The following is a 26562-nucleotide window of genomic DNA, read 5'->3' on the forward strand; positions in this document are numbered from 1 at the left end:
GGAACTGCTGGTGTTTTATTGTGCTAATGATTCCTGCTTGGAAAGGAAAAATGTGTGAAGCACAAGTAGGACTGAGCCTTCTACAATGCCAACACGTGCTTCACTTACCCCACATGCACATTCTGTCACTGCATTATGAGGGAAAATCACCTCATCCTTTTCCTGTGGCCTGTTTCCCTTAGGGGGATTCCTTGTGCCCAGTGGAACTGCCTGGTGGAAAAACAGCAAGGGCCTCTGGAAAAGGGATGCCATGAACAGAGATGAAGAGGGATAAAGGAAATTTAATAAAGTCATTTTACCTGGTGTGGTACACACAGTGCACTTGCATGAGGATTTCCTAAGCCCAGAGCACATTAGCCTCACTCTGTGTGCATCAGCGTACTTGCACAGGTATATGGGAATCCTAAGCACATAACCAGCCCCTCTGGTTGACTGTGTGCTTCATCTGTTTTTGGCAAGAGCACAACTAGATGTCTGAGTCATGAAGGAGGGAGCAGAAGGAGAAAGAAAAGCATTTTCTCTTTCAATGGGACTTTTCACATTACTAAGCTACTTGTAGGTATTGCACTAACTGTGGCAAGAAAACCTGCAGCCTGAACACCCTACCTTCCAACATCCAGAACCAGAGCTTTGGAAGTCACACACAAAGTCACACATGGATTTCAAGGCTGTTGGATGCAGGCCTTTCCAGTTTATTGGTGCAGAAGCACGTGCAGTAAGCTGTAACCAAATATGTGCTTACATCTGGAAGCACTTTAAAAAAAGTGATTTAAATATAAAAAACATATGAAACACATGATTTTGCAGGAAGTTCTAACATCACAACATGCTGCTAAAAGGAAAAGCACACTACTGGTCTGGCCCCTGGTTACTGAGAGGACATGGAATCGGAGAGCCCTGAAAGAGAAAAGCCTTCCTTGCTTGAAGGCAATAATTGGCTATTGCGTGTACACAGAATCTTGTCCTTCAGAGAATTGCCAGGGTTTATCCACCATAAAGGATGCTCAGAAATACCCAAAAAAAGAACAGCAGAAAGATCTTCAAATTCCAAAGAAGGCTTTATGCTCTGCTTTGCCAGGTGCAAGAGTGGAAGACGCTCCAAGGAAATCCCTCAAACTCTAAAAGCCCTGAAGATGGGAAAAGACTGCTGTGGCAAGCACTGAACTTGTACACATGGTAGATTTTGGAGAATGGTCACTGTGGCTAAATCCGTTATCCAGCATTTCAAAGTACATCCTAATTGCTGGCAACCTTTTAAATTCAGCTACAAATTCCATCCAAAAGCTGATGCTGAATAGACTTCTGCTTGCAGTGACCCGAATCATTGAGATTTCCTGTTTCTACTGGTGACATCTCCATTTCTTGAAAAATTAATATTTAGAAGTAGTACCTTTCCAAAACAGTCCACAAAAGACAACTGTTCCTAAAATGTGAAGTGTTTCTATTTTTCTCTAATAAATAAACTAGAGATTGCTGATGATCATCATCTGGCATTGATGCTCATTCAGCTTGTAAAAGCTGAAATGAAAATGAGTTGGTGTTTCTCCTTGTCTTGAATGACATTAGGAGAAGGAAAATGATCTTACACAAGCTACAGCATTATAGAAAACCAAATCTATGTAATCAATAGCATTACAAAAGGCAGTAGAGATTAGTTTCCATTGATGAACCTTGTTCGGCTGAGAAATAAAATGCTCTTTAAAAATATTATTTAAGTAACAATAATAAGCAAGCATTAATATTTTCAGTATTAACATAATCATATTTAGGAAAGACTAATCCCAAGTTTACAAAAGCCATTTGCAATTTGCCTAAGGTAAGATGGAATATGTAAGCATTTTAAATGCAAACAAACAGAAAATACTGAACTGCTTTAAAATCAAGTTTTTATTCTTGTCTAAACACATCTATGCTAACTTCAACAGAGCCAAGTGAAGAACCAAGTTCTGGCTAAATTCACACTTGGAAAAAGTAGGTTTCCTCCAATTTAAGATTTACTACCATATTTCATGCCTCAGCATCCCTATTTTACTGTTTATACAAAATTTAACTGCAGTTGGCCATCTCATATGAAAGTTTAGTAGGAATCTCATGTGTTCAGTGCAGTTTGTGAAGACTGAAATAGTATGTGATTTTTCCTTGCACTGTAAAATGCTCAGTAAATAGAAAAAAAAAGAAAAGCAAACAAGATGTTCTTGTTTGCCTATAGTAAGCAATTTACATCCTTTTAAAATCTTCTGGCATTTGGTCCTTCATTCTTCTGCAATATCAAACCCAAGGTGTCCTGTAAGCACCAGATTGGATGAAACCTGTTTTCCTACAGATTTCTGCTCTTTGCTCTGCAACTCCACATTCTTTCTTCTCACTGCAAATGGCCATATCTCTCCACATTGCTTATTACACTATCACCTGGCAGGAGAAACTGTACTGTGATGAGTCTGGGACTGCACACATTGTGTTTGGCCACTGAGCCACTGCCAAACAGAATGTATAACAGCTATGTTCTGCCTGCCTCTTCCTCTAAATTGGCACCAATTGTGGGTTTTTTCCTCCATACACTCACAGATTTTCATAAAACATTATATTCATTGAGAATTTCGCCTTTCAGATTTAACTGAGAGACACAAAAGGGTTCAAAACACATGAAGGAGGGAAAGAACAAAGGAGAACATACAAACCTTAGTAGATCTCTCACTTAGAAAATGAAAGTAACAACAAATATTTAAGAATAATACTGTTGACAATATGACAGCTCTGTGAAATCCAGTTTGGTTTTTTGTTTTTTTTTTTTTAAATATTCTAAGATTAGGCTCTTAAATCTGTTTTAAGAACTGAGATGAGGGACCCTGCTTCCAATACAGCAGGAATACAGCATTTTACTTTTAAGTGTGATGTGCACCTTAGTTATCACTTTAAACTACCCGACTCTCAGTTCCTAACTTTAGAGATGCCAATGATCACCTACAAATGCATCCAAACAGATGTAAAAAACTACTCACAGAGCACAGGTAAACAGACCTGCAAAGTTAAAAAAACGAAAAATCCTTCTAGATGGATACTGTCAAATTAATGTACTTGGAACACATTCATTTATAAAATAAACAGAAATGCGAAAAATATTTTAGCAGTAAGAAATTGCATATTTTAAGTGGTTACCTTTAATGGTTACCTTTTCAAATATTTAAACTGAAATTAAGGTGTTCAGCCATGCCAATGTCTGAAGTTGGAAGTTCTTTCCATCAGTTCATAACTGGACTGTCATAAGAACAAATTTCTCCACCTGAAAATCAGTTGGATATGCAACTGTACATATGTAGCACAATGTAGATAAAGGAGTCAAATTTTCATCCAAAGTTTCTGGTGTTTCAGTTTGGCCAGGTTAAAAAAAAACTGCTGTAAAGTTTTCCCTTTCAGAGTCCATCCCCAGTGACTGAATACTGCTATGCCTTGCTTTAGCTCATCATTTTTTTGAGGGTTTTTTTCTAATATGCATACTTGGGAAAGGAGCAGTTTTGGCCAAATTTTACACAAAAGAGCGTTGGATTCAATAGAGGAAATAAAGCATGCCACCTATAAAAATTTGACAAGACTGAATTCACAATGATATAAAATAAAAGATAATGAAGTCAAGATTTTGTGTGTCACAAACATGCAATTCCCTAATACTTAAACATTAATCATAAATAAGTATTGCTGCAGACGTTTTCTATAGATTATTCTATGTTTCTATTCAAAAAGCAATCCAAGAGATGCATTTTCTATGAACTGCCTATATGCAAAAATAAAATGTGTATATACTCCATAATGTAGCAGTATTTGGCTGGATTTTGAAAAACCAAACCAAACCAAACCAATAGGTTTTTGAATATAAGTGGATGAAAAAAAGAAAGAAATTTAAGACAGCTCTAGATTTGAGTTAAGAGTTGGGAGATGGTTACTGCCTGTCCTGCCAGAGAGTAGACAGGGCCAATTAGCTGAGCTGTGTCTATTAGGGAATCACAGATTCATGGAACCATGAAGGAACCTGAAAGATCCTCTAGTCCCAGCCCCCTGCCATGGGCAGGGTCACCTCCCACCAGACCAGGTTGCTCAAGGCCTTATTCAACCTGGCCTTGAACCCTTCCAGGGTTGGGGAATTCACCAGGGTTGGCAACCTCCTGAGGCAACCTGTTGCTATCTCACCACCCTCAAAGCAAAGAATTTATGTTTTTTAATCTAACCTAAATTTCTCCTCTTTCAAACTGTACCCATCAGTTCACAGCACTGTTGTGAATCACCTGGTGGTAATGTCAGCAGAGTTGCAGAAGTTGTTGAGTTATTACAATTACGTGTACAGTGTAGAAGAAAAAGAGGGGAAAAAAATCCCCAACACATCAGTACATTTTTAATTAACAACACCTGGTGCTGCTGAAACTGCAGTCTAGGAAGGCTTCATGAAAAAGAAGATGGAGAAAGCATTCATTGCTTGCCCATGTAAGATGTTCCAAAATGACAGTCTTGCTTCCTGTGTTTTTACTTCCCAGCATCCAGCTAAGTCAGCTTTGGATACATGCTCATGCCAAGTTCCTGCAGCACTGTGGTCTCGAAGGACAGGAGACTCGGTGTTATCCATATGCAATGCCCAGTTTGTCTTAAGATCCTCATAGCAAATTAAAAAAATCCAGTGCCTACCTTGACATCTGTTGCCAAAACACATGTAATAAGTAGCTATAATTTACCACCTCCAATATATAACAACTTAGATCTCTTTTTATGTCAAGCCCTTTAAAAATAGTCCACAAACCACCTGTTGATCACATTGTTCCAAAAGCTGTTTTTCAAAGACTTTTGTTGAGTTGGTTTTATTTCATTTTTAGAATAAAAAATATAATGCATTCCTACTTCTGCTGCTTAAAATTCAACATACTTTCTTTAACAAGAAGAAAAAATAAAAAAACAACCAACAAACAAAAGAATCACCTGTGGTTTGGGACTACACAATGGAAAAATTTAGGCCAAAAAATACAGTTAAAAGAAGAGCAAAATGATAGAGAGCAAATAGCTTGATATATCTTAAAACATAATTAAGTTACCAGATCCTGCCAAATTTCTTGGTTTTCTTCCAAACACTGGCAGTAGCTTATAAGTGAAGAGGAAAAACAAACCACAAAGGAAAGGATTTGAGGAATACTACTTTCTCTATAGCATGAACTATCAATTTTTACAGTTTTTGCCTAATGCTGATGTAATTCTTTTTGTTGTCAGTGGAAGGATAGTTGGACCTACACTGGGTACCTCTGGAAAAACTCTTCCTTGTGAATTTTCAGCCAGAGTTTGAAAGAAGCTTTATGGAGCTCATAGAAAGTGCATTCTGGTTTCCACACAATTCAAAGTTATTTCCAACACAGGCTGATTCTATCATGCTGCTGTGTCACATTTTGTATGTTTTTTGAATAAAGTTCTGTGCCAATCACTTTCTCCTCTATTTTCATTGTTTATGTGTTATAACTTACTCTCCTCTACTAAAGGCACAGATGTTTATTTCAGGAATTTATTATACACGGACCGAAGTAACAGATGCTCAGTGACAACCAGGCCACAACCACGAACAACTTATAAAATACAGACCAAAACCACAGGCAGTATTTTCACAGGACATCGATCCTCGATCCAGAGGGACTGCAAAGTCATGTCACCTTGGGAAAGGCACTTTGAAGGTACTTCCAACAGCCTGGCCATAACATACACAGTTTTGGTTAGCAGAGAAGTGGAAGATGAAGCAAGGAGGGAGCACTGGGATCCAACCAGCTACACCACAAAGGACTGTTCTTAGGAGGGTGCCTTCAGCTGCTGCTGCTTTTTGGAAATAATAAAAATTCCCAACAACAATGGGACATGTACTTCAGGGTAGGGCCTTCTCTTAAATTTATCTTTTCCTTTATCATTTAACACCATTAAATGTGCACTGTTCAAAACTGGACCAATTGCAGGTCTTTCACAGGGAATTTATGGTCCATGGAATATCTTTTGGGTTAAGAGGAGATATGGTTGATGATACAAATGGAATACTGTCACTCAAAGTGGCCTAAAAGAGGGAGAAGAGGGTGCTTTTTGCAGTACTTGAAGCTGTATTTGTTACCTACCTCTACCATGTTGCTGAATAAATTAAGGTTACATAATTAATACTACCACAGTCTCAGGGTTTTAAAGACAGTATCAGAATTGGAAAATTCATCTAGTTATTACCTGAATCACCAAACATTTCTGTAACAGAGAGGCAGGTATTTCAGGAACTGGAGATAGCACTCTATGTACTTCCATGGTTGTAGAATTTGGCATTGTTTCCTGTAGAATACTGAGGAATCTTAAACCAATTATGGTGCCATGTCCATCATGAAAATCATCATGAACACAGTTTTGAACTCCCCTGCTGGCCTCACCGAATCCCTACCAAAATCAGTAGGATCTTTGACAGAGTTCTGAATGAAGCTATGGGTGATAAAGAAAATTTAGAGAGGAGAGGCAAAGTCCATTGATATGTCTCACCCATCTCCCCCAAGAATCAGAATTGCCAAAAGTCCCTCCAAAGGACAAGAATTTTTAAAAAGTTACAGGGATCTTGTAGCAGTCGAAAAAAACCACTTGTGCTCAAAAAGCAGTCACAACAGATGTAACCATCCATCCTCACCTCTACCTTCACTTCTAGACAGAGAGAAGTATATAAGAGTATAAAGAAATATAAGAGGACATTAGGTGGAAAAGAGAGGTTCCACCTCACATCCCCCTCTCAGAAATGCTGTGATCATAATTTTGGAAGGAACAGCCGACTTTCTTGGGTGAACTTATAACTTCAGGTATAAAACTGGTTGTCAGCAGTGGAAATGCTTCTGAACAAACCCAGAGAAAGACAGCAAAATTCCCAAGGCTCATCTCAGTGACTGACAATTTTAGACAGGGTAGGTTTCCTCTTTCATGCCATGTTCCTTCTACTTTTAGGTCTCCTCTGGTTTGCTTTTTAAGTTCTGCCTCTCTTATTACTGCTCCTATCCTCACTTCTGCTTCTTCTCTGCGATCATTTGCTTTTACTCACATTTTACAATTACTTAAATCACTTCATAGGCTAAATGTTTCTCCTTTTCTTCTTTCACCTTAATCATCACCTTCTGGGACAGTCTTCTGCTGATGGTTTAAATAAGTTGTTGGAAAGTGAAAGCGAATCATAAGTTAATTTGGGTATTCCAAAGATCACATTCCAATGTGACCATGAGTTGAAGCTGAGAAGATGAAAGAAATTTTTGCCTAAAAAAAAATTCTTTCAAAATTACTAGGAATTAACTTAGAGTTTTTTTGTTTTTTTTTAAATTCATCTTAACAGCACTGTGTTTCACCAATTCCATGAATACTACAATTCTCTTATACCTGCCAATTTTCCTTCATCTATTTTTGTAGACATCACCTTGTCATGACAGCACAAACTAGTTCCTCTCTTTGAAAGAAAAATAAACTACTAGTCTTGAATTTCCATGATTTCTATTGTGACTCTGAAGATATTCATAGGTATCATGTACACGTGTTTCTGTTAATATACTGATGCCAATAAAAAGGAATAGATCTAGTAAATAAAGAATTTCCTTTTTCCATACAGAACAGAGTGAACCTAAAAGTGAACCTCCAAAATCACTTTCTGTGTAATTCACAAAACAAATCTATTTACTCCTTGAAAAACATTCATAATGTAAAATACAAACCTTCCAAAAATTTTGACCTCTTCAAAACTACTTTTTTTTTTCAGTAACTGGTGTCAAAGGGAACTAAAAAGGATTGTACGATTATTTTAATCTGAGCTCATAGTTCTTTGACTTTCTCTAAGAGAGAATAATAGTATTTGGATATATACTATTGATGTTTAAGCTTCCTGCCAGTCACATTAGGTTGTGCCAGTCCTCAGACAGTCAGTGGCAGCATCACATTTAATCATCATTATTGCCGGCTTTCCTGGAGCCACAGAACACAACTACTGTGAGCAGATATTCCACCTTTAATAATAGATATAGGCATAAAATCCTCAGTAAATTCTTCTTTTCCTCATTAAACCTTTTCCCCTTCATCAGGCTGATCATCAGAGCATGAAGAAATGTTTCATAATCCTCCAGTCTGGTGCCACAACACCACTGGTGCATTATTTTGCCAGTGTACACCCTAGGGCACAGAAAGGATGGATCCTCTGCTCGTGTGCCTATGGAGGAGGTGGCCTCGTGTGAGCGCCCACCTTTCCCTGCTCCCCAAGGGCCTTGTGACCACTGGGAGCTGGGGGAGACCTCAGCTGCCCAGGCCTCCAAAGCTGGGATGAGACCACCTCCTCAAAGTTTCTTTTACTTTCAGTTTTTAAAGCTGTAAAGAGCACATCAGCAGATATTCCTCCCTCACAGCATAGCCAAGAAGGAAATTGTACCTATGAGCTACTGAAGAGAACATATTTCTTTCCCTCAGAACAAGCCTGAAACTCCTAAAAGAAAAGAACACCCTTAACTGAACTAAGAACACAGTCAGAGATTTTCTTGTGGAAAGTAATGTTTAGCTCAAGTCAAAACATACAGAAATTAAATTCAAGAAAAGAAAACACAAAGTTTGAGGTCCACTTAGATCACCTTATGTTGCAGCACTGCATTTAAATCTGTATTTCTTAGCATTTCTCTGGCACATCCGTCCCTTTCTATTAAAACCATTTTCAAAATTCATGGGTGAACTCTAGATCTCAAACTGGCAAATAAGAAAGGGCACAGTAGGTGAACAATATGAACTTCTGCACCTGAAAGAGAGACTGTAATGTTAGATTAACTCAGATCTGAAACGCCTTATTTTTTTGAGCAAGCATTCTGCTAATTGTTAAGTGAGCAAAAAACCAGAAAGATCAAGAAATAAGTAGTAACATACCCTCTGTGCAGAATACATCTGACCAACTTCTTATATTTCATATTAGGATTATTAGAAAATAAGATTTTTTGTGCACCTGAATTATATGATGAAAATAATTTTATACAGAATCACACTTCTGCTGAAGGAAAACCAGACTCCCCTCTAAATTACAGATACCTTAAAACCTCACATAGACAGTAACTTTGACATGCCTTGATGATTTATTACTCTAAATTTCATCTACTCAGCAGTTTTCACAAATAAATTTCTAACATTACTGTCAACATGCAATGTTTAATTCTGTTGCTGTCCTAATGAAGCAACTTTTTCAAACTCATAACTAAAATAACATTATAGCTCAGATCATATTTATTACCATTACACTAGATGACTAGTGTTTTTAACACAATCTGTTCAGGAACTTATCTATAAGTATTTTGTTTCCCTCCTTAAGCAAGCAAAATGTTATAAAAGCTTTATCTTCTGCATAATTGTGCAACTTACTTAAAATTTAGACAGTTCCCTGGTAATTTTGGAAATATGTATCAGAGTATAAATCCTTTTTCTCTCAGCATAAATCAGAACCTCAGAATATTTTTTAAAGGAAAAATTATGTGCATCACAACAAAGGAATTCAGAAAAGCTGCAGGAAAGCTTGAATAAATAAAATAAATATGGATAGAATAAAACTGGCCTTCTCCCAAACCCCGAGTTTGTCAAAAGAACAAAGCACACATAAACACCATGTAAAACCTGAATTCAAAATACATTTATAAAAAAGGGATGAGGACACATGTTTTCTCTATTTCAGCTTGAAAAATACAGGGACACGGCAATGAGTCTTGCTGGCAGGCAGATAACTCATAGGCCCTGACCCTTCGACTCACCAGGAATTCAAACACAAAGCTCTTTTCATAGTGACCGTGCCATACATTCTCAAGATAAGGCAGCGAAATAAGGAGCAATGGAAAGGTGCCACAAAGCTCAAACTGCAGAAAACTGCACAGAAATTACGTTCACTTATTCACCTCCATGCAGCTGCACACCAAGTGCTGGCTGCAAAACTATTTCTTTCCAAATCAGAAGCCATGCAGTGTGCTTTTAGAAACAGGACCTGTCTCCTGAAGCAAGAAAAGCACGAGAGAGAGAGCAAGCAGTGAGGAAAGGGCTATCCCTGTGCATTGCTGTATCGTTCAGAACTGAAGTGCACATCCGGACAAATAATCTGGAACACAATGAGCTCTGCAGAAGGATCGCTGTGGTAAAACGGAAGGGTTTTTAGAGACAACAAAAAAAGCTACATTTCAAACAACATTTCAAATCTGGACTCACCATGAATAAGCAACAGTTGTCTGAAGTTAGTGTGTTATTTTCTGCCCTGTTCCACTGCACTTTTTGCCTAGTTGTCCAACACTTGGTAGCTCAGAGCTGCCACACAGAGGCCCCTTCCGTGATCTGGCTTATTTGCCTGTCAGTTTGAGTCTCAGCTTCTGTATGATGCAGCTGTGCACTTTGCTGAAGGTCTAATATCATTTCCATAAGCTTTCTCCCTGCCTGGAGCAAGCAGTTTGTTCTTCCTGCTCAATAAATACTCAGATCACTTTTCTGGTACTCACAGGCATAAAGCTTTAAGTTGTTAAGGAGTTCTTACTAAGTAGTGGGTGGAGAACATAAGCTCAGTACAAGGAAACTCTGCGCATAATCAGAAACTGAGAAACTTCCTCCCTTTCCCCCAACCCCTCCTCTCACCAGGCAAAGCTGCCAGTGCCTCCTTTACAGAAATTTAGGAATGTAAAGGGAGGACTCAAAGGGGCCCAGTCAGACAAGCCTTTCTCAATCAATTAGCTTGCAGCCATTACTTGTGACCCTAGGTCACACAACATAAGTGTGTGGGGTGTGCCTTTAGGGGTACACCAAAGCTACTTATTAAAACTTACATAACCAAAAGTGTTCAAAATCAAATAAACTCTGAAAGCTGGAAAATACTTTCCATGTGCCACAGTTCTGAAGGAAGAAGACTTTTGCATAAAGAAATGTTGTTTTGCTTTTCCAATGACAAATCATTCGGTGCTGGAAACTAATTATTTTTTATACACACACAAAAAAAAAAAGAATAATGAATGTGAGATGCATAAGCAGACTTTAAAATGGTATTTTTTTATGATAATGCAAAAGCTAAATACTGGGCTGAGTGATATTTGACAAAGCACATGATCATGTTTCTTAAAATAAGACTATTGTGTGTAGCTGCAAAGGCATAGATATTTATAGGACTATTTAATTAATTAATGAAGTTCATCCCCTGTATTTCAGTCCTTTGCAAGAAACTAGTTCTCAGCATTCAGATTCCATTCTTTGTGTTAATACTCCAACATAACAAATTGAGCAATTTACTTTTAGAAAAGGTCCAGAATATTGAACACTGCATTAAGTTATCCTGTCCTGAACACACAGCGAAGAGAGGGTGTAACTTGCCAGAATTCCCACACAAGTATACAGCCCTTGGTGTGAAGGAAAACTTCAAAAAGACCTTCAGCTTCGTATCCTACCAGACCAATGACGTGGAGAAGATGCCTTAGAAAAACCAGGGAGTCCTGATTTGAAGAACAGATCTATGACAACCCCTTTCTGGGCCAGGAGAACTTGACACACTGCAGGGGTGATGCATTTTAACCTCAAGGTGCAAAGCATCTTTAGGTAGTGCCACAGATCAAGGCTTGTACACAGAAGAAAAAACATTTCAGCGCAAACTTCACCATCTACTGAAGGTAACTGAGCAACAGCTGCACAAAAGCTGATAGAGAAACACATAACCATGTAGGAAAGTAGTGGTCATGTAGTGAAGTGTTGTAGACAATCTGAAATCTTCATGACCCTTCCCTGTTAAAAATCCCAGTCAAACTCTCAGAACAAGCAGCAGGGCTCCTGCTAGTTCAGACATTCATTCAAGAGATCAGATTGCAGGATCAGGGCCACTAAGTAAGTGCCCTGGGGTAAGGATTTTGCTTCTGTCTTGCATGTAAGGCAGCATTTAATAAATTAGGTCACATTTATATCCTTGGAAAGCCCTGGCAGTAGAAATAATAATCATGGAAACTTTAATTTTGAAAGAAAAAAATGGGTTCAGGATTAAGATGCTGGACTGGAATTTAGGATATTTGGGTTCTGTTCCCATTCGTGTTTCAAATGGGCCAAATGATTTGGAAGATATTGCTTCAGTTTCTGCATTTATGTCATATTGCCCTTGTCTTGTAGTTGTAAAGCCTTCACCTCCTCAAGGTCTATCAATATAAAAATGGATCATGATAATAATCTTCAGTATGCAAATCCCTTCAATATTGGTTCTCAACACATGCTCTGCATAGTGGAATTAAATCAGGATTGAATATAAAATATTTACTGACACCAGACTTCTCAGTAACTGAAAACAAGAAAACTACCTACATGAAATCTTCTGAAATCTGTGCAACCTCCAGGAGATAAAAACAAGTCCATACACATGAATAACCATTTAGGCTTCGTTCTTTCCCCTTTAACCCTCTAAGTGTAAGGTTTCTGGAAAGCTTACAGGGTCAGGTGCTTAGAACTCAAAAGGTTGGACTCTCTAATGGTAGGAAAAAATGGGTGGACAGTGCCTGTGAAGAGATAGGTTTTCTAGAGTGTTGCTCTCAGCAAGTGTAAAGAAAAGCAGAACTCATTCCATCTTTGGCTAATCTCTGTGAACTTCCAGGTTGAAGCAGAGGAATTACCATTGATTCCAGGTTTCCCTTTAAGCCACAATTTCCAAAGCAAGATGCATCCCAAGCAGCCCACTTCGATATACGTTCACACCTTTCCTTTGGAAAAGTCGATATGGAAAATTTACAACACAAATAACAAAGAAATGTAAAGGATGTTTTTGATGTAACTTAAAACAATGCTTCCACACTAGAAATAATAATAGAATAATGGCTCCTCCTGGCACTGTTGAGTCCCCTGGCTAAGGACTCTTCCTTTTCCTGATTGCTGGCTGCAAAATTACCCCTCCATTGGCTCCACTCCATTGCTGCCACATTTCAGCCACACAAAGGCAATGTGAGACATTTCAAAATTATCTCTAACAAAGAAAGACACAAAGTTTGAAGTGAAATGAGATGCTCATACCAAAGATGGCAACCAGGAATATACAAAATGTCTTTAGTGTTCTCAGGGTGCTGTGCTATGAGCAAGATTCCTTTTTAATTAATGGAAGTAACCAACACCTTTAGTGTTTCCACATTTACATTCTAATAAGGATCAGCCCAGAACAGATTATTTTTGAAAAGGAGTTTTCATGTATTTTTCCATGTTCTGCTCTTTTTCCTCAAACATAATTGAATTTGTAGTGATCCTACATTAACTAGCCACCTTTTTTCCCCCTTATTTGTCTCATGTTCTTTTAGACTAAGTAAATGCTCGGCTCCTTGCATCAAGGTATTTTCACACTTACTAACTCAGAGCTAGCAAGGAGATTAAATGTGCAAGAATTTTACAAGTTTTTCTTTGCATGTGCAGATCTTCACACCTGGATTACACCCAAGTTCAATGTGATCATGCTATGTTATGGGATCTTTTGAGAATAAAAGGGATTTCTTGTTATTTGGAAGTTGTTTTTCTGCACTGGTCAACTGGAAAAGCAACATTAGTTCACAGAACTAGCTGTCCTCCTCTGTAATGCTCTTAATTGAGATTAAATTCATTTTAGTTAGAAAGATAAACAAGCTATGTGCAAAACACTTGTGGCAGGATCACATGTGTAAAGTTTATAGAATTGATAGTGGTACTCAGCAGACATTCATATCTTAAGTCATGCTATAAACACTCTGCATTAAAAGCAACTGCTTCTTTAAGAAATAAAACTCATTCCATTTAAAAAAAAAAAAAAAAGCTCACAAATACACTACAGTACTTTGAAACAGATCCTTTACTCTTTAAGCCTTCTTCCCCTGCATTCCCCCACCCCCTTTTCCTTTCAGGAAACAAAACTCAAGAAGAGAAAGAGAGAGAGAGTCAAAAGGTTACAGCCTGCTTGTAAGTGCAAAGAACGTGAGAGGCCCATTCTTCCCTTTAACACCTGACATCCCAGGGTACATTTTCCCCAGTGCCGAGGCTGCTGGATTAGCCGTGCAGCTCCTGGTGATAATGGAAGTTGTGCATCTCATTCGCCATGCACTGCTGCTTAAAGGTCTTCTCCTACCCCCTCTCCTGTAAATTGTTCTCATTCCTGCTACACAATTACAAACTTAATTAATGACAATTTGCATTTTGCCATGAATAAACTCAGTAAAATACCTTTTCTGAGTCCCAGATAACAATTCATTCCTGTAATTTGGAAGTTTGGAAAAGTTGCAGTAAAATCAGTAAAATTATGCATTTATTGTTAATTACAAATAAAACCCAAGAGAGAACCTGACACAAAACTAAGAAATGTTAAAGCTTTGATTAAAAAAAGAATCTCGATCAACAACCTTTGTGACAGCATTATAACATTCATGCTGCCATCCCTTGGCTCAGAATACCCAGTTTTCTGTGATTTCTCACAGCTTTTTGTAGCAGGTGAAACCCATCTAAGGCATGTCTGCTACAGGTACAGAACAATGAACATGCCAAAGAGAAATATCAAATAACCAAAGTCTTTGCTGCACTTTTTTCTAGGATGAGGTTCCTTGTAACCCTCAGAGGTAGCTGTGATCTGCTTGCTTGGCTGATGCTGTAGAACAAGGAAACAATTACCTCTCATTAGGTGCACAATCATGCACAAAATGGAAAAGGACTGAGAACAAAGTTAATTCTAAACACCAAAAGTCTTCAGGCTAAAGGACAAAAGAGAAACAAGATTGATTAGGGTAAAAAAGGTACAGTTCAAAAAAATCAACATCTAGCTCCAATAAGAAATAGAAGGAGAAAGAAGGACAAAATAATTACTTGGAATTTCCTGCTATTAATAAATGCTATGTACTAATTTAAAGATAACTTAATTTTAAAAAGGATCCAAATTCCAAGGTGAATCAGAGCAAGAACTTTAACAGTTAACTAATAAAATGCTGGAAGTGAGAACATGGCAGAAAATGTGAGCTCCTTGCTGTAGGGGGGTAGCTCTGGGATGTTGCTCACCATCTGCAACCAAAAACATCAGTCCCTGCTTCCTCTCACCCCTCACCTACCCCATTCTAAACACCATCCAAGCATTTGCTTTCTGCTGTGTATTCAAGGCACTTGTACAAGTTTGAAGGTACAGGCTTTCAGTTTTTCTTTACAGTGCAAAGAATATTGTAAGTTTTGTTTCTTGAATTTTGCAAAATGTCTTAGTCTGGTCACAACTAGGAGTGAATGTCACAAATATTGCAGGAGGAATCTTAGAAGGGGAAAAAAAAAAATCAGAGGCAAATAAAAATTCTGGTAATTGATAGCCAGGCTTTCAAAAACAGACTGAGACAACTCAAACATTTAGGACTCAAATCTGTGAAAAATCCAATGAGAACATCCCAAAGAAGGTTTAAAGGAAGACTACACAGGTGTGCAGCTTCTTTAAGAAGATTTTTTAACCAGCAGAATAAAAGTTGCCTGAAGAAATTGGTTTTTACAACTTGTTTAGATGCACTGTGATAAAAAAAAAACTCCCTTCAGCTGATTTGATTTCCTAGGAATGAAAACAAGTGGGTGTGAATTTGTCATTTGGTACATTATTGAAGGACTAAGATTATTTATTTATTTTTTAAGTCACTTGGGTCTTAGAAGTATGAGTGAATACAAAGACAGAGATTAAAGAGAGTGCAGTCATTCCAGAGACAAGCATTAAATGAAATTTTAATGGGGTCTGTCCATCACCTTACCACTAACCTGCCAGGTAGCACCACAAAAGCCCTCATGAGACCTGCCTGCCAGCCAGGATGGTTTGATTCAGCTTTGTTGTTCAGGTGAGAGGTGCTATTTTTTTGGACTACAGAACCAGACCAGATATATACACAGACACTACTTATTTTATCTGTATTTATATTTGTAAAAAATTAGACCTATAAAACAAATCTAGTACCAAAAAAAGACCTTGAAGGGAAAGATACATAAATGAATTCCAATCATCCCTGTCAATATATCAACAACATAATGTTTGTGTACAATAACTGTGCCCAGGTGACTGGGGATGGGTGAATATAGGGTGTAAGTCTAGCCCAGCATGTCTAGCCACAGACCCTACTGTTTAAAAAAAGCAGGTAGTTAACTCTGCCTGACATGAATGAAGACTTCCTAAAGCACCTATCTGGTGGAGATTCTGCATCCTCACACATATCTCATTACATTAATCCTTTCATGTCTGCACTCCCCATCCCATGTTGCCAATGTGGACAGGCAATGAATCTGTTCTTGAAAAAATCTGAATGTCCTGAAATTGTTACAGAAGTTTTAAAATTTAATCTCATAACATACATGAAAACACACGGATGAGAGAAACCTTTTCCTGCCATTGCCTACACCAGCATTTAACATGTGCTTTCAGAAAAAAAGTCTGGAATTTTTACCTACTGCATACCTAGGCACACCTTTCTGACAGAGAAATACAATGGGAAAAAGCTTGATAATACTTGCTCTGATTTATTTTATCTGAAGTTAATGCTACTTTTTTAACTTTTTTTTTTTTTTTCAGTGTTATGAAAAACATGACCTTGCTGAAGCTTCTGAGTTAAAAATTAATTCTCAGTAGAAAAATATCCCTAAAGTAGATTCTCTCTCTTACCAGGGAATGCTCCAGCAGTCAACTTCAATTTGCCTTAAAGACAAAAAGGCATCTCTCTAGGGATAAAAATCAATCCCCAAACTGTCAGCAGCAACACACAAAGTTTAAAAATGTGCTTAATTCAGCACAAACAAATGCTTGTAAATTGTCAAGCCAATATGTGAGAAGTGTCTCTTCCATTAAATAAAATCATGAGCTAAACGAAAAAACTTAAAAGGGGACAAAGACACCACAAGCATATGTATTTTATCCACCTGGTATCTATCAAGCACACTTGTGCAGAATAATAAGAAACCAGTCTTTACTAATAGAGTGCTGATTAAGTTTAAAATTATTTTAATTGCTACTGATGTTTTTAAAGATTTTCATTACTGTGGTGTTCCAGTGCATGCAAAAGCAGACCTTCTCCAAACAGCTTAGCAATGGGAGCAGTTTGGGACATCAATTCAGATTTGCAATCCAAAGGTGATCCACACTCAGTGACAAGGAAATCAGTTTTCCACCTAGGAGATGCCATCCCAAATTACAACAACTGAGAAATGACTGAAGCCATTGCTGGGCTTCAGATGTGCAGCAGGGGTGCCCTTGTCCTCCTTCCCTCAAGGCCAGAGCAAGGTTACAGCCCTCAGCTGGAAGTCCTTGCCTTTCTCTTGTGGCACCTGTGGAAACTGCTCCCACCCTGCCACCTTCCTGAGGTGACCCTGCCTCCCCCTGGCAGCACTCTGACATCCTGGGAACTGCCTCCACACCCCCTGCAGCAAAGAGGTGAAGTGCAGGGGCTGGTTGGAAGTTGTGTGGGTACACCCATATTCTGTCTATTCGCCTGCAGGTGCTCTGGAGATAAGGATGGGACTGTTTGGTGGGTTTAGTTCAAGCCTTTATCACATTCCTGGATGCCAGTGATCATAACAGGGCAGAGACAGAAAACCCTAACAAAAGAAATAATACAGCCATGATAGCTGTTACTGTAAATTCTCCCCAGGATAATGAGAACTTGGACTTTTCCCCCATAAATACATTTCATACCCTACTAGACGAGCCCACGATGATCAACACTTGTAAGAAACATGCTCAAGATTTGCACAGAGTTCCACCCCTGGTCTCCTCAATCTTCAATGAAACAACTTAATCTTTCTGTAACCTGGTTTCTGATCTGAAAATCTCCATCCATAGAATATAACATGGACTTCCTTATCAAATAGGTTTTATGCAATAACCAGTAAGCCTTTCAGTTTTGCTCTCACGTGTGGCTCTATACACCAGAAAGTCCTGAAACAAGGAAGTGCTATTCAGTGTAATCAAAATGTTTTGCAAAAAAATAGGCTGTGTTTTGCCTCAAAAGCCAAACCTACAATGATCCCAAAATAAGACTAAAAACACCCACCCGCTTCAGTAAGGGTCTAACACGGACTCAAAGATCAAGTTTCAGTCATTTCTCCAAAATTACTCCAAAATCTCCATATGTGGTAAAAATCGAAAGGCATGTTCTACAGTATTGAAAAATCCACCATAAATAAGTTAAAATAAAAAACCATAAATACATATGAAAATATAAAGTGAATGGACAGTGCAGAAACCAGGAAGGTTTCATAAAGCAAAAAAGCAAGTAGGGAAACCATCACAGCGAAATCAGCAATAACCAAAGCACCAAACAGTGTTATTTGATGTGCAAAACGTAAAAAAATGTCTTTTGTGTAAAATGTAGAAAAAATAGATCAAGTTCCTTGCTGGAGATGCACCTCAAGACAGACATGACCATCATTACTATGCTTTCATGTTTATTCCTGTGAGCACAGAAATACCGTGAGCTGTGAACTTTTAGGTAGAACAAGAAAAAAGAAAAAAACATAGCCAATGAGGAAAAACCAAAGAAAAAAACATTGCCATTTCCTTCTGCCATTACTTTCAGAGGTAACAACAGAGTCAGATATCCACACACAGACAGAATGTGCCACACAATTCTACATAAAAGGCAATAAAAGAAAAGGAATGGCTACTGGTACTCTTTGAATTGCTTTACTGTAAAGCTTTCTATGGAGAGTCCTAAGGATTGAAAAGGGAGGAAAATACTCCACATTTTCTGATTTTTGAAAATCAAAAAGTCTAGGTTATTTGCATCTGATACTTCAGAATGATCAGAAATCTTTTTGTCACTACTTTGGCAAATTTTCTGATACATGTGATCAAAGGCAAAGATTAGCTCAGGAATCTGAACATCATTTATTTTGGCGGTGTGCATATGTTAAATTCTTTTGGAACCTTCAAGCACTCTGCCAAATTTTTAGTCTTTGAGCTTCAACTAGAACCTGTCAGATTTTGTAGGCATGGAGAGTGTCACCTCTTGCAATCTCACAAGGTGGACAGGATTTACTGGGATTGAGACAGTTCTTAAGGACTTGTCAGTGATTCCTTGGGAGGAGAGCTCCTGATTCTGTGAGCCGGACTGAATCCAGCCCCACGCCTTGAGGAACTGAGGGGATGGGGGAGTCCAGGGGTAACTTGTGAACAGGGTATGATCAGAACTTGCAGGAATGTTGCTGGAGAAGGATTTGGGGGGGGGGGGGGGGGGGGTGGTGTGGGGTGGTTACAGCTCAGTGGTATTAAGAGCTAAAGTGGCAACACCATCTCAGTTGCTGGCAAACCATTTACAGCTCCAGTGTTGTAGTCTGGGCACTGCTAGGTTTACATTAACAAGGTACTGGCAGCACAAGCTAAAAGGAAAACTTAATCTTCTTTTACAAAGTTTCATTCTTATATCCCAGTCTTTCACATCCTGCAGTCTGCTCATCACTGTGCTGGACCCTACTGCAGCAGGGAGGGCAAGGGGCATTGCAACCTGAAGCCTTACGCCAAAGTTATGAGCACAACAGGCTGAAGATTCCCTGAGGGAAGCCCTTCCCTGGGCTTCCTAGGAGGTAACTAGAGAACTGCTGGGCATTCTCTGTCCACTGCATGAGAGCCAGACAGTGTCTGAACAATTACTATTTGATTTGGGTTAAGAGTCAGACACCACCTGGGGCAACATCCAGACTGCAGGCAGGGATAGTGTTTCCGGAAACAGAAACAACAGGTGGCAACTTGCAAATGGCAATGCTTTATACACTTAGAGCACCACTGTGTTTCAGTGCAGGCCATTAAAACACAAAAATATATTTTTTCTGGGTGATTTTTTGCATTGTGTTGTAGCAATATTGAGAGTAGAGTCTATCCCTGAACTTCCTGACATTTTGTAAGAGCTGATGATCCCAAACTCAGGGATGCAAATGCTGCCTTACTTTCTTTGCTGTTTCAGTTTGTGTCTGTCAGATGGATGTGCGCCACATCATGCAGTGAGAGAGCATGGAGGTAGTGAAAGGGGGCTGCTGTAGGACAGGAAAAGGGTGTTAATTTCCAAAATCCATAATCTCAGTAATGGATGTAATCCTGAATTTCATTAGTTATCTGATAGAGAGGGAGAGAAATTGCAGCAGGTCATTGGTGATACCAATCATGCAAAGCTATAAAGGAAAAATAGTATATTTTGGTTTCTGGAAGTATACATGCTCTATGCAGACCTTCCTGTCCTCTCTGTGGGTACAGACAATACCTGGATGGACAAAAATTGCTCTCTGAAGACACCAAATGTTTTGTGAAACAAACTAACCTCCATCACGCAAGCCTACTTTTTCTTCTTAGCAGACATCCACAGTCAAAAATTTGTCACTGCTGCTCCTTATTAATTTCTGTGTTCAAGAGAAAATTTGCTCAACATCCAATTCAGATGATATAACTAACTGGCTTAAAATACTAGGTAGGCACATCGCTCCTTTCTTAATTTAGTGCTTCTTCACTGAACCTCTTCATGTTGAATGGACTGATGCCTTCATGACATTATTTCCACCTTGCCTGAATGACTGAAACTATGCAAACAGAATAACAAAACAAGAAATAGACTTCTTAAATGCAAGGCTGTTGGGAAGATAATACCCATCATAAACTTTCTGTAATTATTATAGTCTGGGAACAATTCCAAGTGTAGGAAGACCATGTGTTACTATGCTTTTATAATGAATAAAACTTCACAATCCTACTCATGAAAAAAACAAAATAATATTTAAGCAGCACAAGTTTATAACCTTTCTGAGGCCAACAGGTGAAAAAAACTGGCAGAGTAAAAGTACTTAGGCACCTTGGGCACAGACACGAGAAAGTTTTGTCTTGAAAGAATACACGCTCTCACTCTTTCCCTTTTCCTGTGAAATCCTGGACTGGTTGTCAGTGACACCTCTGACTATCAGGTTAATGCTTAGTGAATGTTCCCTTCATGTTTATACCTGAAGGACAGCTGAAGTGATTTCAGGGTTTAAAAAGCCCTGTGGCATTCAAAATGCCCTACGAACCCTCAGGGAAGATCAGTTCCCAATCCACAGCTCGGCTCTAGCACTGCAAAAGGCACAGCAAAATTCCACATATGACATTACAAACATGCCCTAAACTCTGCCGCAGAGGGACCATCTTCGAGGCCAAGAGAGCACTTCAGTCTCAGTTCCCCTGCAGACCTTTGGCTCTGTGCTGAGACTGCTACACAGGGTGCCAATTAGTGCCAGCCGATTGCTCCTGTGATGTGCACACCTCTCTGGGAGCCGGACTGAAGCTCCCAAGTCATTTCCTATAGGTCACTGAATGTTGACAACTCTGTCCAAGATTGACTGAGGCCCAATTTGGATTAGCAATTTAGCAGGAAGGTCCTGTGTCGCGCTGCCCTCCAACCTCTCTCATGTAAGCAATTTGAATACAGCAACTTCTCGGCTGCAAATTGACTAGCTTCAGAGGGAGGGGTGTTAGAAAGCTCCAGAAGCAAGTACATTTACAAAACCTGTCGTAAATTGTTTTTGGGAAATTAAACTGTGCCTTGCCTTGTTCACCTCTTGCTATGTAGACTACATTTAAAGGATTTCATTAGGGCCAGAGGCTAGAGCTGACGTTTCTGTTGCCAAGTGAAATGAATCATGGAAGAAATTGATTTAACTGGGAATTCCAGTAAAATACTGGGTTTAGAACCAGGGAGTCAACAAATATTTGGCCACTTTAAAATTTTTAAGACATGAGCAGGAAATTTGTGGTTTGCTTTAGAATAAGAAAAATAGTTATAAAGTCTTCTTCTATCAAATTTAATAAACCCACCTCAACAAAATGATGAGAAAAAGTAGTCTTACTTGAAAAGTATGTAGCATTGTAGGCCATAGCATACCTACAGTAGCTAAACGTTCATGGCTGTTAGTACTTTAAAGTGTATTCTGTGGTATTCCAATGTATATTTCTCTTGAGATGCAATCAGTTTTATTAGCTAAACTTCTGCCAAATAATTATCGTAGATCCTACAGAATTGATTCCAGTGGCAGTCACTACCACTGGGAGCAGCACCCTGTGATGGTTCCTTTTGCCCACATTCTCATTCCTGGCACTACTATGGAATGGAAATGGGACACAAAGAGTGTGTACGGACTCCTCCTTCTCAGACTGATTCCTTACCTAGTCCTCAAGAGGTGCAATAGGTTTTTTTTAACCACATTAAATGAGTACAACCACAGCACACATGCAGTTATGCCTGGCATAGACAACATCATGACTGCATCCATGGAAGGAATTTTAAAGGAACTGTATGTATAGGTTGTCATAGAAGTTGTTAAAATTGAATCATTTTCATTTAGAATCAGAGCTGCTGTTATTCTAAGATGAAGAAGGTGTTACAAACTTTCTGTGCATCTAATCCTGCTCAGCCACATCCGTACTCTAGAGGTATGTAAACACTCAGCAAAAATAGAAGGATATCTGCTCAGCAGTGTCAGCCACTTGAGGTGCTCCATTTCCTTGACTCCCGCTCATCTTTGACAGATGATTGTAATGCAATAGCTCAAAGGAGATAGGAAACAGGAGATTGAGACACCCCTGCAGGGCTCCACTGAGTTTCAGAGGTGCCAGCAGCAAGAAACACAGTAAATTAAAAAGCTAGAGTGACAAGAAGTGCAATCTTCAGGGCTAAATATATGTTGTGTGTTGTATGAAGTCCTAATATAATGGGCTTCTACTGGAGATCAGCTGTACAGCAAAGACAGATATCTAAGACTTGGCTAAGTTAATAAACATAATAGAGTGTGAAGCTTTCTGAGTGTGGGACACATGCAGGAGGGCTGCAGAAAGCAGCTGGGGACTACTGTGTTCCCCTTGCTCCTGACACTCAAAGCACCCCACAGCCAAGCAAAACCAGGAGGTGCTCCCTGTTTGTACTGGGGCCAGCTTTAAGGCAACTCAAAGGGACACACGAAAATTGGAACATTCTGTTTGTTGTAGTGCTGTCCATTCCAGCATGACATGGTTGCCGGAATTCCTGGGCTTTATCAGTGGAGCTGAGTCTGTTCTTTGTGGCACCTGAAGTACCCATTTTGCTGGTGACTCAGGATGCTATCCCAGCATTTTAAATCTGTCTTTGCTGAGGTATCAGGCAACAAAGAATGAAAATCAAAAGGATTCCATTATTCTTGTTTCTTGAGGGCTGAGCTGAGGAGAGCTGTTTTCCAGTGCCTTTTATACAGAAAGAAGGCACAGAAACCGTCATGCTGAATTGCAGCATTTGGGACTGGTCTTTACTTGCACAGATGGGACTGTACTTCACAAGGAGGTTATTTGTACTTCACAAGGAGGACTTCATTATATCATAAAAATTCCTACAAGATCACATTCTATGTATAATAGAAAGCTGTATATATTAAAAAAATAAATTTAATTCAGTCAACGAGTACCTTCTGGTATGTAGGTGGGAAAACACTATTTATAGAAAATAATTTGTTGCAAGAGAAAGCTGGCCAAATTCCTATTAGAGGAATGACATTTTTAAGACAAATAATATATTTTAATTAAAGCTGCCTGCTAAAGGACAGGCCAGATAAATCCTGAAAGTCTTTAAGTCAAAACTGACCATCTTTTTAAACTCTGTGTTAGAGCACAACAGAAGTGATGAGCTTGAGACAGCTTTATTTAGTGTGGCTCTATGGCCTTTGGTAGGTCATGGGGTCAGAGAGTATCAGTCATCAGGTCTGCCTTCCTGACGACTTTAATCTTTAAACCTTCCAGTGAAACTGTGTGACCCATCATTAGCAAAACACATAAAAAATGGCCAAAGTGTATATTTGGTTGCACGTGACATCATAAATTACCAACAGGACCATTCTGAACAACAAGTTTTCCCTGGAATTGAACAAGAAAAAAATGGGGAAACAGGGCTCCCGCTGTCACCACTGCCTATCAGCAGACACCACCAGGATGAGGTGATGCTGTGGTGCCCCAGCCAGGTCTCCACCCCTGAGCAGTCACTCACCTCTGCCAGAGGGGAAATTTTGAAATCACTTTGACTGAGCTGCCCAAACAACACATTTGTAAAACACCAGCACTAACACCTTACCCTAGGAAGTATAAGGTGGTGCTGACTATCTGTGTTTGATCCCATGCTCCCCTCCTGCCTCATTACCTTTCATAGCTCCAAGACCATGAAAAGGACCCAATTTCTATATATCCCTTCACAAAAGTTTCACTTGATTAGAGTAAAGGTTGTTCAAACACTTATAAAAAACTGATATGTTAAAAAAGACATTATTAAAGATATATTCAACCTCAAGCCAAGACACTGAAATCAAACTAAACATAAAAGACCAGGGAAACACACTGTAACTTACTCAATAGTGTAACAAAATGCTATCACTGCAGAAAAACACAAAAGTAATAAAAGTAACTTCGATCTTAGTAGCTTTCAAAGTGTTAGGTAGTGATGGAAATTTCCTAACCTGATTTAAGAAATCTATTCTGCTCTGCAGTCTACTCATTTTTTTCCTCTGTGATGTGAAATTTCAAAAGCCTCCAGCATTTTTTCTAATTCTAAGTTGAAGTGCAAGGAATGAATCTACGATTTGCTGAAAAATTACTTTAAATAATAACAATATTTTAATGTATTCCACAGCCACCATCATTCTTTTATACTGCTTGTAAAGATTTCCTGATAAGTGGGAATGAATTAGGAGCTAAACACCTTTGTAAACACAATTTGAGCAGGGAATTAAAGTATGGTTCCTAAATCACTTGAGAAGATAAATTCAGCTTCTTGGTTATTTGGACTCCTATAATTTTTATTTATCTCTATTTAAGTTGCAGGTATATTCCAGTTTATTTTTATAGCAAAAGGCAAGAAGCTGTAAGGGAAGCTCAGGAACCTCCTTTACAATTATCATTTGTTTTGTTTACAGGCAGTGAAACACGGAACTAAAGGACAGGAACACAGCAACTCTACTCTTCATTAGAAACATCATGTTACAAATAGTGACAGGTTCCTCAGCCTGAGAAAACAGACCCATTCCTACATGAGTTTTTGCTCTAAAACCAGCCACATTCTTTCATTCCTGTAACAGGAAATGGATTTCAATTTTATACAATTTAGTCAAGGAACCAAATAGAAGAGGAAAAAAATGTAAATTAACTATATTTTAAATGCTTACCTGGAGCTGCACAAACTTCCTTACTAGAAAACACTAGCTTCCTGTTAGTGAGGGTACTTGGGTTGTTTTCTCTTTTGTACTCTACACACACCATTAAGCAATATCAGTCCAGATACAGAATTCAGTATATACATATTTGGAAATTGCAGAATTAATGTGCAATTTAAACTCAGCCTAAATGCTTATCTAGGCTTGATTATGAAATTGCTTGTGATAGTCTTTAACACACAGCCCTAATGTTGCTTCATTCAATGCACAAGATAGACCATGCTCAGTTTAAGAGCAGTTCTCTGTTTTGTTCCATTACCCATATTGCAATCCTTTGTAGTGCCCTTTATTTCCTATCTGTGGGTCAAAACCTGTTCTGAAGACAAATTTATTTACTTTGCCCAGGCAGTTGTTTGGTGCTCATCACCAGAAGATACAAGTGATTCATATTATTTTTACTGCAGCCTGGAAAAAGCCAGCATCCGTCTTGTACAGATGCCAAAAGATGTGCAGGGAGAGAAACACAGGTACACCAAATCTGAGACATCTGGCACATGAGCTGCAAGAGAAGATAGCACCACTCATTATTCTGTAGACTCAAAACAACTCTCTAGTGACTTCAGGAGTAGACACGAGTGTTAGAGCGTCTGATTAATCAGAGTGTAGGATCTTGCAGTCAGCACTCAGAAGCTGGGGAATACACACACGATATGAAAAATGTACTGACTTTGCTAAACATCAGTGGCAGGGACAAGACTACAGCCCTATTTTTCAGAGTCTTATCTAGCTTTTCACCTATATATTTCCTCTCCTGTAGTATTTGATTTATCTACTACATGCCATCCCACTGCAAGAAATGAACAGTCTCTTCCACTGCACAAGTTCCCTGGGCAGGTCTAACTTGAGGTCTGGATAAGGCAGAAATCCCACAGGAGGTGAGGACAACAGGAGAGAAAGAGGCAGTAAATAATTACAGTTAAAGACTGTGCTCTAGAGCACGTGAACAAATGAGCCATCTCAAATGACCTCAAATCTGCCATTTTTTTAACCTTTGAGTACGCCACTGTGGTACCTTAAAAATATTCTGTGTTTTTTTTGGGTTTTTTTTCATGCTACTGCCGTACAAAATCCTGTGCTTTATGTGCCAAAGAACTTTTTTATGCTACAACAGAATTTTGGGAGGGCAGTAGAAGACTAGAGGGACATTTCTATATGCAACTTTTTAACTTCATGCTTTGCTTTTTACTTAAAAGCAATTTTGATTTCATTAGTTTTTTGTTTGATTAGTTAGGGGTTTTTTGGGGGGGAGATATTTGTTGTGTTTTATTTAAAATAGGGAATTAATTTAATGTGTGTGCCTTGAAAAACTTATTGAAAAATAAGCCTCAAACCTCATTTAAGTTCTGA

The sequence above is a fragment of the Poecile atricapillus genome, chromosome 1 (genome assembly GCF_030490865.1).
Source record: "Poecile atricapillus isolate bPoeAtr1 chromosome 1, bPoeAtr1.hap1, whole genome shotgun sequence".
Taxonomy (NCBI): domain Eukaryota; kingdom Metazoa; phylum Chordata; class Aves; order Passeriformes; family Paridae; genus Poecile; species Poecile atricapillus.